The sequence below is a fragment of the Equus przewalskii genome, chromosome 7 (assembly GCF_037783145.1).
Source record: "Equus przewalskii isolate Varuska chromosome 7, EquPr2, whole genome shotgun sequence".
Lineage (NCBI taxonomy): Eukaryota > Metazoa > Chordata > Mammalia > Perissodactyla > Equidae > Equus > Equus przewalskii.
This window is the reverse complement of record NC_091837.1, coordinates 2,470,877-2,484,660: the sequence shown is the minus strand read 5'-3', so window position 1 is coordinate 2,484,660 and position 13,784 is coordinate 2,470,877. Positions and strand designations below refer to the sequence as shown.

At 45.5% G+C, this 13,784-nt stretch overlaps 1 protein-coding gene and 1 long non-coding RNA gene across 2 annotated transcripts in view; one reads left to right on the top strand and one right to left on the bottom strand.

Annotated features, from left to right (window-relative positions):
• LOC103560317 (sodium/glucose cotransporter 1-like) overlaps positions 1 to 1,519 on the bottom strand; it is a 99,474-nt gene extending 97,955 nt beyond the window's left edge. Inside the window, exon 1 of the mRNA XM_070628163.1 lies at positions 564 to 1,519. The gene's annotated coding sequence lies outside the window, so the exon portion shown is untranslated. The remainder of the gene's footprint in view (positions 1 to 563) is intronic.
• A 6,279-nt stretch (positions 1,520 to 7,798) lies between these two features.
• LOC139084643 (uncharacterized) lies at positions 7,799 to 13,741 on the top strand. Its single transcript, XR_011542170.1, has 3 exons — positions 7,799 to 9,012; positions 10,638 to 10,852; positions 12,963 to 13,741. It is a non-coding gene; the product is annotated as an uncharacterized lncRNA (long non-coding RNA).
• Positions 13,742 to 13,784: the final 43 nt, after the last annotated feature.

The following is a 13,784-nucleotide window of genomic DNA, read 5'->3' as shown; positions in this document are numbered from 1 at the left end:
TTCACAATATATTTATTCAAAAGACATTAAACTGAAAGCAACTCAAAATGTCCACTAAAAGGAGAATTGATTAATCTTTTTGATATATTTGTACAATGCCTCATTTACCAATAAGCACAGAGTGAACTTATATCGACACAAAAACTTGGATAGTCCTCAAAGACATTATTTTGAATAAAAGTGTGCGACAACAAAGTGTACATTCTCATTTATTTCACTTATGTGAAGTTCAAGACCTGCAAAAGTGATGTACGTTTCCACAAAGCACAACAGAGGCTATGGATGATGGGAGAGGGTGGGATTGGTTGAAAAGGTACAGGGAGGTATTTTCTGTGCTAACAGATGTGATTCATTTATTGAAAGGGTTCTTGAATGCTGTAGGGGGTATATGGTTTTAAAGATGTGTCAAGTCATACACTTAATGTAGACACATTTCATTATGTTTTAACTTTATATAAATACAAACAAAGAAGAAAGAGGGAATTTAGAAGGAACATTAAACAGTAATGGAGATGAGCATCATTTATTTACAAATCTCCCCCAACACCCACCATATAACTGACCTTTCCAGACTGTCAGTTGCTGGTTGGGTTCCAGGCAGAATGTCGGGGTGTTCCCTGGAGTGTGCTGTGGCTGGTGGATCTGTGGTGACTGGGCAGAGCCCTGCGGTGGGTCAGTGCCATGGAGGGGCTGCTGTCCTCTGTGCAGCTTGGCTTGGGGATGATCCTTGGCAAGCTGGGCGAGGTGGTGGTGGAGATGCTGCCCGATATCCTGAGTCCATGACTCACTTTCCACAGCCTCCAGTGGGAGACAGTGATGTGCCCACCTGCCCTCAGTTTACTGGTGGGCATCTTATTTATATTCAGACTGGTTCAGTCTGTTAGAAGTCAACTTTATGTACAATGTGAACAGCGGCTGGCAGAAGCAGTGGCTGCAGGGATTGAGGAGAAATGCCAGCTCGTTGACAAGCTTGGCGCTGCTCAAAGGAGTATCTGGGGATGCAATCATCTTTAGAGATCGCCAGGCTGGAGAAAGAGTCACTGACTATAGCCAGCCTCACAGACACTCACAGAAAGGTGAAGAGGACCAACGCAATGCTGAAGGAGGAATTAAGTGGCCTGGCTCAGGAACTGAAGGGAGAGAGAGCCAAATGGTTGAACAAGAAGAGGAGACGGCAGAGCTGCTGCAAGTGCTCGAGTTCTTAGAAGAGGTTGTGAGACTCAAGACGTCACGAGGAGCTGTCCCAAAGCTGCCAGGAGGCCAAGAACCAAGGCCTTATGGTCCCTTCCTCAGGAGTGGGCCTGGGTCTTAAAGCAGAGCTCTTCTCTCCTCCTCCGCTCACGTCGCCCAAGACACCAGGCAGCCTCCACCCAGCTTGACCTCCATCTGAGCGTGACTCAGGCCTGTGGGTGCAGGGGAGCCCCTTCCCTGGGCTGGAGATCCTCTGCCTTCGCATGCTGGTCACAAAGGATGGCTCCTTCATCTTCACTTCCTCCCAATCTGAAGACTTGGAATTCCTAGAACACACCAAGAAAGGTGAGGCTTTCTTTCTCTTCACATACTGTTTGGGTCACCCCTCACTCCACAGTTCTTAAGAGACTCATCTTGTACTTAAAGTGAATCTTCATCAAACTACCTTTCTCTAGACAATATTGTGTAAATATTATTTATATATTGAACTTCCGTGAATTATCAATGTTGCCTGTTTCAATACCGCATTGAAAGTTGTAAATATATGCAGTTGAGCAATAAAAACTTTAAATAAACAACATCAGTATGATTAAACAACAGTCATAAATCATAAGTAAAAGCAGCTGTTTTGACTAAGTGTGCAGTCATTAAAAGAAGAAAAGGATGATTGGCGTCTTTTGGGGTAGAGTCAAATTTTATAGTTGGAGAGAAGTTTGTATTACTTGGTATTGGTATTCTGATATAATAATAGCTGAATAATTTTCAAGACAAAATTGATAAATTAGGTGGAAATTTGTCCTTTCACTGGAGGAAGACTGAGAGAGACTTTACTGAACAAGAAGAAATCACCTTTGGCGTTTGAGGGAACCTCCGCATCGCTGCCCTGGGCCCTCTCTACTCCCCAGCTGACACTCCGCAGTGGAAGCTGAGGGAAGTCTCAGGGGTTTCTCTCCCATATGATGAAGTGCGGTCTCCATAATGCGTAGTTCTAATCAAAGATAATGTGCCCTGCTTAGGCCGTGAGCACCACTGGGGGTGATTATAGTGGAAGGAGAGATGCAAGCGGCAGGTGCAGCAAATAACCTGGGTCGCATGAGATGAATGACAGAGCCAGCATCACCAGAACCAGAACCAGAATTTGGTCTCCTCTAAATTGATTAAAAAATAACCAGAACCATAGAAAAACCCTGTGCTTGATTTGGAATGAGAGCAATGAAGACTGGAATGAGAGACCGCCCTTGTGTAGCTGATATTGTAGGAAGGACAGGCAGATCCTAAAGGATAAAATTGAGTAGAAGACAGTGCATATGAGGTGATAATCATTGTTCTGGAGAAGCATGAACAAGGCAGGGTGAGGGGTGATGGGTGTGGGAACGGGGGCACGCATGCTAGACACACACTCTTGGTGGGAGTGGTCACCTGCACAGGGAGGAGCCCTGGGGAAGAGCTCTGTGGGCTGAGCGGGCAGAGCCGGTGATGGCTCTGAAGGCGGCATGAGCAGGGTGAGTGTAAGAGCCGAGTGGAGGCCAGAGTGGCCCGAAGGCAGTGAGTGAAGCCAGAGAGAAGGGGGTCAAGGCCATGAGGGGTCAGAAGTTGGAGGCAGATGTATCCACCATGAATAGTCTGGTTTCCTTTTACAATGACAGAAGCTGCCATGGGGGAAAGGGGAAGGCAGGGATACCTGTGGGACACCATGGCAGGGACTTGAGGCTGTGGATGGTGAAGGCTAGACCCTCGGGAGCAGTGGAGGTGGAGATGGAGAGATTGGGTGGGAGCCAGGACCTGCCCTGCAGGCAGAGGCCCTCAGATTTGCTGATGCCTGTGAGTGTGAGAACAGAGAGGAGTCAGGGTGGGGACAGGAGCCCCACGTGAGGGGCGGTGTCCTTCGGTGAGAGAGGGAGGAGGGGCAGAGGAGAGCTTTGGACAGGAAATCAGAACGGGTCTCTGAGAGTTAGCTTACAGGGTCCCTTAGACATCAGAGGACGAAGCCAAGTGCTGGGAGGACCCAAGTGTCTGTGCTCAGAAGAGCGTTCCCAGCTGCAGATACGAATACGAAGGGTCATCAGGGAGAGAAGTTACTACAGCAGAGAAGATGTCCAAGGCCGGGAAGATGCCACAGGCTAAACTCCACACGCCTGTTGGTGGCCAGTGCAGCCCATTTTTCAGACAAGTTTGAGGGACTGTAGCAGGGGAAGGCTGGGCTTTAGAATATGCTGAAGTCTCTAACTTTCGGGCATAGATGGAGAAAAATTAGTTGGGTGCTGATAAGTATAGGTGAAGCGTATATTCATGGCACCATTTATTATACTTTTCGAGGTGTTAAAATTTTTCAAAATGAAACATTGAAGAACAAAGATAATGTAAAAAGGTATCAACTCCGCAAAATTAAAGTCACTCCAATTATATCGTCATTTGTAAATCAACAAAAGCATAGAAAAGTCACAAATAACCAGACTATATGTCCACCAGGAAATACAATCTATGACCTTGTGCTTTATGCAAAGTCTCACCTAGAGAGCACTGGGTCTTTGTTCTCAATTATCAACCCAGTGGATAAAAGTTAACATAAAAAGGGTAATAAATTCAAAATTCCTTCCTTCCTTCTTTTAGCAGATATGGACTGGTCCGTGCTGGGGACTGGAAATACAACCAAGAAATGACCAACACAATTCTCTCTTTCTGCAATTTAGAGGAGCTGAGAACAGATTAAATAACTATGTAAAAGTGAGAGAGGTGTCACAACATAAGTACCAGTCAGAGTTCTGCCAGCAAAACGAGTGACATGAAAACCAATTCGAGAAACGGATTTGAACGTGGGGAACTGGTCACAAAGGTGGTAGAAGGGCTGAGGGGGCAAAAGCAGGCCTGTGAGGCAGCAAAGCTGAGCCACAGCAGGAAGCTGCTCTTCCCCTAGAGTGGGAGGGACCCGCGGAGCAGGGGAATTGTAAGAGCCCGTGCTGGGGCCAGCGGATGAGAACTGCGATCTTGTAGGAGACACGCTCACTGGCAGAAACATTTCCCAGAGCAGAGAGAGGAGGAGAAACACCCTGTTTCCTCCTTCAAGCCTCCACTGGAGCCCCTATCTGTCAAAGCCAACTGGGAGGCTTTTAAAAAAGGCAAAAGGAGGGGCTGGCCCCGTGGTTAAGTTTGCGTGCTCCGCTGCAGGTGGCCCAGTGTCTCGTTGGTTTGAATCCTGGGCGCGGACATGGCACTGCTCATCAAACCACGCTGAGGCAGCATCCCACATGCCACAACTAGAAGGGCCCACAATGAAGAATATACAACTATGTACCAGGGGGCCTTGAATGAATGAATATGCAACTATGTACCAGGGGGCTTTGGGGAGAAAAAAGAAAGAAAGAAATCTTTAAAAAAAAAAAAAGGCAAAAGGAAAATATAAGTTTCAAGAGTGAGATCCTTGAAGCACAGTAGATCCAGGGAAGGACAGGAAGTGGATCTGAGAGGAACGACGCCACTAACCAACCCAGGCTATCATGAGAGCTCAGAACTGGACTCGGGGTTCAGGGAGTGACACGTAAGTAGAGACCCACAGTCTGAGCTTTCCATGGGCCCAGGGAAGACCTGGGGGAAGCGGGTCTCAGGCAGAGAGAACAGTGTGTGCAAACGCCGGGGAGCAGAGGGAGGGGGGTGTTGTGCTCTCTCTTTATATTTTATATCACCGTTCAGAGGACCAGAATATCCTTACAGTGGAAGGAATTAAGCAAAACCAGCTACTTTCTTGTCCGTTTCATTAGTGATGATAAGCAGCCCTGAGATTCTTTTCTTAGCCCCCAATCTCTAAAGAAGAAAAAGAAAGAGAGGAAGAAGAGGAGGAGGGAGAAGATGAAAGGAAAGTGAACTTGTTCTCAAATTTCCTAAAGACGCACGTTTAGCCTCGAAAGACCTTGCAGGTTTCTTTGACCTCTTCTGCGGTTTACTGATGATGACCATCATTTCCAAGTAGTCTCTGAGGATTTCTTTCTTTCTTTCTTTTTTAAAGATTTTATTTGTTCCTTTTTCTCCCAAAGCCTCCCGGTACATAGTTGTGTATTTTTAGTTGTGGGTCCTTCCAGCTGCGGCATGTGGGATGCCGCCCCAGCACGGCCTGAAGAGCGGTGTCACTTTCGCGCTCAAGACCCGGACCGGCAAAACCCTGGGCCGCTGAAGCAGAGCGCGCGAACCCAACCACCAGGCCACGGAGCAGCCCCTCTGGGGTTTTCTTTACGGCATCTCATTACTCTGAATGTGTATCAATAAGTTTTTATCATTTCCCTCAGGAAATAAGTAAAGAGTAATTAAAATGTGATAACTTATTCTATTGATTATTTTTACTATATTCCCTTCCTACATGCCAAGACAGAGGCTGTGACAAATATAGGAAAGAGGCTTCCATAATAAATAGTAAATCTCATCAGAGGAGACAATTCAGAACAGCAACCATGCTCTATTGAAGCACCCTAAATCCTTGCCTGTGGTTCCCAGAGAGGGTGATAATTAAATTACATGGTTTATCATCATTCTCAGAGTTTTTCCAGCTATCATGCGTGACTTTCAGGTTTCCAGGTGCACAGAGGGGAGCAAGGAGCAGGGAGCATCACTAGGCAGCTAGAGGATGAGGACGCTGGCTTGACTCCAACATGGGCTTTGACTGCTGGTCATCAGCGCACAATGGTTTCTAAACGGCTTTCCCTTTCACTAGCAGACCACTAACGGAACTGAGCAGAGACTACAGTATCCACACATGGCAAAGAATACAGAGTTTAGACAGTTGGTTCAGCAAAGTCACTAACTAGCAAACAATAGCACCAAGAAATCCTGGGGTGGGCAGAGATTTCTGAATACAGGCACCATCAATCAACGGGATCCAACTGGCAGATAGCCCACACATCCTGATCCCAGTCATCCCCTGTGGGGACAAGGAAGGCTGTTCTGGGAAGCAGGTGTTAGGATGGGGTCATCCTGTCCCAGGAGAAACAGTCTAGTAGGAGAAATAAAGGAAAATCTGAAGAAAAGAAGTTAAATGTGACGGAATGCACCTACAGAAAGGCAGCCCCAACTGCAGTGATGAGAAGGAAGAAGGACGTAGGCAATGCTTCACAGTAGAATAAAAAAGAAAATAGTGAGAGGACTTTTCTAATATATGTATTTCTTGCTCTCATTAGTTATTAAGTTCATTCAGAAATTACGACTTTCCAGAAGTTCAGTCGGTCCCTTCATTTGTTAAACACATATGAGCTAAAGTGAGTGGGAAGCTGCACAGAGCCAGGCACAGGGCCCACCATCATGCGGGAGAGAACCTCGTCCTGCAGAGGCTCATAGGCTGGGTGCTTAATAGCTTTTGATCTGGAAAATTCTCTCAGAGGAAGGATGAACAGAGGGACACTGTGGTCCTTCCTTAGATGCAGTAAGTCCAGGGTGGGCTACAGAGTGTGGGCTGTGGTATCACACATCCAAATGACCGCAGTTCAGAAGAAGTAACTCTACGCAGGGCTGATGGATGCTGCCTGATGCTCTGTGACTGTCTCTCCCTCCTCCATGACACCTGACTCTCCAGGCTGTTTTCCCACAGGGAGCAAACTTGCCTCTGCAGTCCCAGGCATCACATCCTCACAACAAACCTCCAGAGTGAGAGAGACTTGCCCTCCCTGGTCCACTGATCAGGAATCCAGCTTTCACAGGACTGAACCAGGTCACTCACACCATCTCCCCTGACTCCACCATGCTGAGCAGGGAGGGGATTGCTTGATATTTTTGGGCAACACTGGACCTGTCCAATAAGAGAGGGGATCAATCATAGGTTGATCACATGACTGGGAATTTTGGGGTCCAAACAGAAGATGAAAATGATGGAAATTTCAGCAAATAGGTCCCCTGCAGTCCCTCTCGCTTCCCTCCACCCTTGTCACAAGTTCAGCTGGGGACATGTACTGGGGACACTGGGATCTGGGCATAGGACAGGAGCCAGGCTGTTCCCATCTCAGAAAGCTTCAGCTTGGCTCCCTGACTTTTCTGATATCCCTGTAAGAGATCAACTCCAGGCCAAGACACACTCACGGCCATCCATGAGGTATTGCTCTGAAACTCAGGTAGTCTCATGAGAGGTAGAAAGCAGAAAAAAAAAAAAAAACCCTCATGATGGACTCCTCTTCCCAGAGGTAGTAAGATGGAAAAGAAGTTTCAGGAAACCTCAATGTTGGCCAATTTCACACCTGACCTGGGCTCCTCTCCCCACTTCTCACTCTGAGGTGGGGGCCAGACTCAGGGGCCAGCAGAGGAACCAGTACCTCTGTCCACATACTCCATGTGGAGGTCCCTTCAGCTCCCAAAGCATAGCATCTGCTCCACAGTCACCTCTGTGTCATCACTGAGAGTCTGCACCTCACAGGGTCCAGGTCACTGGGAGTGAGATCAGAGTCAGCTTGATTCTGAGTCTGCTGTGACTCTGCCCCTCTAGGAAAAAGAGCCAAATATTGAGAGCCCAAATTGAACTTGCCTGGTTTTCCCCCAACTTAGACTTTCCTGGTCAGTGTCCTTCTGGAATGTTCTGTCTCTATCCAATAATGCCATGCAATGTCCTCAGGTTGAGAGTCATTCTTTCCTGAAATTCTACTACCTCCGTTATGTTCTCATCACGTAGACACCAGTCAGCTAATGCCCCCGAAATCATTTTCAGCCCCTTGTAACAAAAAAGTGTGTGGGGGTGGTGAATTTCTAGAAAAATACAGGGTCAGAAAAGGAAAGTTTTCGTAGCTCCTGGGAATCACCTCAGGACTCAAGAACAGTAATTCCTGAGCTTGAAGATTCCAGTCCTCAGTCACCACAGGGTCAGTAGATTAGATGGAAGGATCCTCTCAGACATCTCAGGAAATAAGCTCCCAACGTGTCAGAGACCAATTTTCACAAAGTTAAACACATGAATCTCACACACTAGAGTCTAAACTTGAGTCCAAATGTTATTCAACTCATCTTACTGAGGAGACCAGTAAGGTGGTAAAGAATGTTTTTGAGTATAGTACTTTTATGGCACCAAGCTGGGGCCAAAGAAGCAAATTTTCTTTGTTGGACATAAACAGTTAATGTTTTAAAGGGTAATCAATCTATAAGCTTTGAATTTATCTTCTCCTGTGACAAAAATCTACAAATTAACATTATTCTATTTTTATGACACACAGTGAAGGACATCCAGATTTGGACTCCTCCATCTTACACTTCCCATGCAAGGTTTCCTGGAGGGGAATCTGTCCTCCCTCTGTCAACTCTCTCACCCACCCTTCACTTCTCACCCTGCTGACATGTGGCCTCTCCCTGTCTTCCTTTCCAGCAGCCTCAGTAGATCACATTCAACCGATGACCAAGCCCCTCCACCTGACAAACCAAAGCACATCTTCTGGGATTCCTAAGGCACTTGCCCTGCCAGGGTCTCGTAATTCCTGAATTCTAATCTCATTTCCCTGGTAGTTCACTTCTCCCAGGTCATGTTGTTTATCTCCATCTTCCTCTGTTTATATCATTTCATGGACTTTTCTACATCTTCGCCTAAACCCGAGGACTCTTCACGTCATTCCCAGGTGCCCTCAGCTCTCGTGTTGCCTCTGATTCCCTGCTCTCCTATCATCCCACCAACGCTCATCCCATCACAGACCCATGAGTGCAGCAGTGTCCTCTCTGGCCTCCCTGTCTCCAGTGGTGAAGTTGGGGAAGGATGGCCCCATGTCTGCCTCCCACCCTAATGTTCCTACTTCAGGGCAAGCTCCCTGAGCAGGGATGAGGCTGTCTAGCACAGCCTGGCATTCCACTGCCAACCACCAGACTCAACACCAGGTAGGTATTCAGTAAATATTTGCTATTGAAGACATACCCCTCACTATATAGGTCACGTGGTACTGCATCAGGATGAGGCCTGAACTGGGAGAGAGTCAGCTGTGCACATCTTCCTTTTTCTGCCCTGATCCTGAGAGCTGAGGGGGCATCAACCAGGGAGAGACCTGTGCATGGAATTCCTTCCTAAAGTGCACAGTATGGAAAGAGGGGGCAGTAACTTTGCAGTGGAGAAAACGGACAAGCACTACCTTAGCCAGGCGATCAAGGTCAACATCAACAGTCATACATCTAGTTAATAACAATGAACCTGTATAATTTCATCTGTTGTAACCAATATCCCCGATTGAGGTAAGATGCTAGTAATAGCAAACCAGAACAGAGGTGTATGGGAACTCTCTGTGCTGTCTTTCTTAAATTTTCTATCAATCTCAAAACTGTTCTAAAAAGTAAAGTCTATCTTTTAAAGAGTTCCCATTAAGTATAGATGAAAAATGGTATCTTGGGTTTTCTTTAATTGGACATGCTTTGTTTACTAATGCAGGGAAGTCTGTCCACATTTGGGTTGGCTACTTACATTTGTTCTTCTGTGGATTGCTGATTGTCATGTGCCCCTAAGGTTTATGGTTATCTGTTATGTGACATTAGTGTAGTCATAGCTCACTGACACAGTCTCATGAACTACCAGAGTCCGAGGAAGTATTAACTGCCTGCTTTTCATTATCCAAATACCCATTTTACTGATGAAGAAATGGAGATTCAGAGAGGCTGAAAAATTGAACCAAGTCCACATTTAGTGTCACACCTAGACCTTGAACTCATATCTGTCTGACTCCAGAATTCCCTAAACACCACACTATACTGGGAAGTACCAAGTGTGTGACATTGGCAGGAGGAGGGGGGGATCCTGACAGCTGGCTGGGTGTCCAGTGACAAACTTTAATTCTGTATTTTAATGAAGTGATGACACCCCAACGGGGGGCACCATCCAGGCAAACTAGAAGTATGTAGGAAGTCCCTGAGTGGCTGCTGTGAGAAATGGCTCATGAGGGCAATGAGCTTTGTGTCCCAAGCAGAGGGACTAGAGTAGGTCACTCCAGACCTACTGAGAACAGCAAAATGGATCCTCTGTAGTCGCCCTCAGAAGAAATGCAACTTTCAGGGGCCAGCAGGGGACACAATCTCATGTCATACATCATCATAATTTAATGTTGGCACTGAAAACTGAAGCCAGGAAGGGGTATCGCCTCTCCTCAGAATTCTTAAACAGCATCCAAGCTGTGGGGGACCCCATTCACCAGCACTTGCTTGTCAGGTCTTGACCTCAAGAAATTGGGCAGAAATCCAAAGGCTCTGGACTCAAGGGATGGGATTTGACCTCTGGCTTGGCTGCCTGTCTTGTACAACCTTGAGCAAATCAATTCACCACTGGGGTCCTTGCTTTGTTCATATCAAAACAGGAACCACTGCCCTACTGACCTCATAGAATTTTCCAGCAGATGAATAATAGTACTGATGGCTAACAGTTACTGCACAGTCACTACAGACCGGTATTTTGCAGGCATCATCGCATTTAATACTCACGGCAATCATGCTGGCCACGTACTTATATTATCCTTATTTTATAGATTGGAAAACAGCTCCAGAGGAAGGATATCGTTTGTTTGAGGTCACCCGGTTTGCGAAGATGAAGTCAGAATTTAGAGCCCATGTTGTTCACCGATGAGTTACGTCACTAACCACGTTCCAAAGTGATGCTAGATGGAAAGAATGCTGGTGCTTCAGAGTCCTGGGGCAACCTTGAGAAGCTGCAGAGGAGTGGATGACCACGAGGTGGGGCTTGGTATTTATCACTGGGTGGATATGCAAGCTGAGGGGGTTTGGAGAAGAAAGATGCAGAGAGAAATGAGCTTGACTGGGGAAAACGAGCAGAGAGGGAGAAGAGAGAGTTGGGGCAGCTGCCAAAAGGAATGGAAATCTAGGAAGACAGAGCTACTCGAAGGGGATTTTGAAGAAGCTTTGCTCTCAGGTGTACTTTGTGATAGCTATTCTCTGGCCTCCACTAAACCTTCAGGAAAATCCCTACTTTTCCTCAATGCCTTTAGAGGTGGATCCAGGGTTACTCATTGTACTGCTCACGGATGGCAGTGCTTCATTTTCATATTCCCACCTGCCTCAATACTTGTTATCCTACTGTTTCAAGATAGGAAAACCAACTCCTATCATAACCCCTAATGGGTTCTATCTGGTATCTCCTACGGGACTTAAGGGTAGTAATACTCTACAAAAATCAGTTGGTTTTCTAATTAACAACAAAGAACAAGATTAAGAGGATATTAAGAAAGCAGTTCCATTTCCAAAAGCATCAAAAATAATAAAATAGAAAAGGCTGTAAACTGAAAAATACAAACATTACTGAAAAAAACGAATTTAAATAAGTGAAAGGGCAGCCATGTTCACGGACTGGATGACAATACTGCACAGGTATCCATCAATACCACCCACAGCGATCTCCACATTCAATGCCATCTCATTCAGTGCTCACCTCCCTCAGGTCAATCCACAACGTCTCCTGCTCTTCCCTGTGGTTCCTTGGTTGGGAAAGTTCTGGATAAACATCTGTTCTTTTGGATTCAGATCCTAGACACCTAACACTCAATAATTCCATGGAGCTCTTAAAAAAATCTTGATTAGGGCCCAGTACATTACAGTCACAGGCTATGAGAGTTTTTAGTACAGCAATGGGAGAAGAGCCCTAAAATAGGGAGGAGGTTCCATTGTAGTAACGTTCCTGTTCTATCAGCCCTCACACTGAGTAAAACTACAGAACTTGATTAAAAATATATTAGCTACATCAAACAGTCATATAAAGTAAGGAATTTATATTTATTTTAAACTAATATGCATATTATAAAATTACATATAAAAACATAAATATATGTAATGTATTATATGGAGAGAACTTCGTATGTAAAATGCATTATAATGTATGAAATGCTACATATTGCATATTATGTGTTACATGTTGCATCTTATATATGTTGTATATTATATGTTACATATAGAGAGAGAGAAAAAGAAGAGAGGATGTAGGGCAATTTCATTTTCCGATTCTAGGAAAATAATGAAACCCAAACCATCAGGAACGGTATCACTTGAGCAGAGCATAGGTGCAAGTACCATCCGTGTTATATGCAGAAACATTCACCTTGACCCCAGGGGGCATCTGGGCTGAGACTAGATGACTGAAATCTCTGGGCGATGGTGAACACAGAATTGGGGGACAGCAGATATGAAGACGCACTGAGCCACATGCCAGACGCCCCAAGCGCAGAGAGAGCTTGTGAGCTTCTAGCGGTGGAGACTTGACACACTGCGGGAGAGGAAAATGAAGTTACTGGACCCACTGAAACGGGACTCATTGATCCTCTAGCCCATGGTGGGCAGTGTGCATCAGCGTGGTCCTTCAGATGTAAACAGCACAGCCCAGGGAAAGCTCTGACCTGGGTCAAGCAGCATCACCCAACAGCCACCAGGGGGAGCTCCTCCCTGCACTTTCCTGCTCTGTGAAGGGCCCCTGAGCCCCGGGTTCTTCTCCCATATCCAGCTTCCCAATCCCTCCATTCACCACTGGCTCCACACCTTCCCTATAGGAAGGAATGATTCTGACCCATGATGCCTTGAGAGTGTCTGAGACAGTTTCTGGGGTTGGGTGAGGGCTCCCTGCAGAGGTCAGGGGTCCTGGCTCATTACTATGGCCTCCCAACTTATTCGTGATGGAATATATAATAAATGCGTTAGCTCTAAAAATGTCCTAATTTTAGTAGCTATTTATAAGTAGTATGTCATTAGTCATTTATTTCTATATTTTACAGTGACTTATGAAAGCTGATATTATTTGTGTTTTTCAGATAATTCAATTATTTTTTCTAATTCTTCCTTTTCCTCTTAAGTTTTAGATGCTCCTTCTCTTCAAATTTCGTGCTCATCAAAGTACATATTTTTCTGCACTGTATCAAAGAATCCTTTGTTTAATAGAAGACACAGAATAATTCAGTATGGACCTTTGTCTGAGGTGAGTTGGGGCTCTCAAATACAGATGACGGGAAAGGAAACAATAACCCTGCACATTTTATGAAACGATGTGCTAGCAATCCTGGAATGAACATAAAATCATATTTGATTTCACGCTGTGAGAACGCCAATGTGGTGGTTAAATTGCAAAGATTACTGGAGAAGTTTTGTCTTCCTCCTGCTCCTCTCTAATTCCAAATCCCCTCAGCTGCTCTGCCCGTTCCTTCTGCCCCAGATAGCACTGCTGAGGGAAAAGGGCATTTAAAATGCTGCATAACGTTCACACCAACTCGGTCAGACTCATTTCAGTGTCATTCTTTACATAATACGATAAATAATATTCTTCTCATGATTCATTCCAGAGACATTGACGAACTCCACACAATGAAATGCCTAGAGAGACAGTAACATAGGGACACAGGAAGTACTAATTTGCAGTCTCCTGTACAACTAAGACTGAACAAATGTCACAGAGGACGGCAATGACCTTGGTGGTGGTCAATAGGGGGACTGCCTTATAACCATTTATTAAGCTCTGCCCGTATTTTGGTGCATATTTTCAAATTTATTTTGCGTATATTTTTAAAGCATTTGTAATATATAAATATTGTTTTATGTAAAAACCCCAACAGAACCTGTCTCAGACCTGGTCAGTATCAGGATTCAAGTTACTGGGAGTTGTTCACTTGGTGAATTTAGAA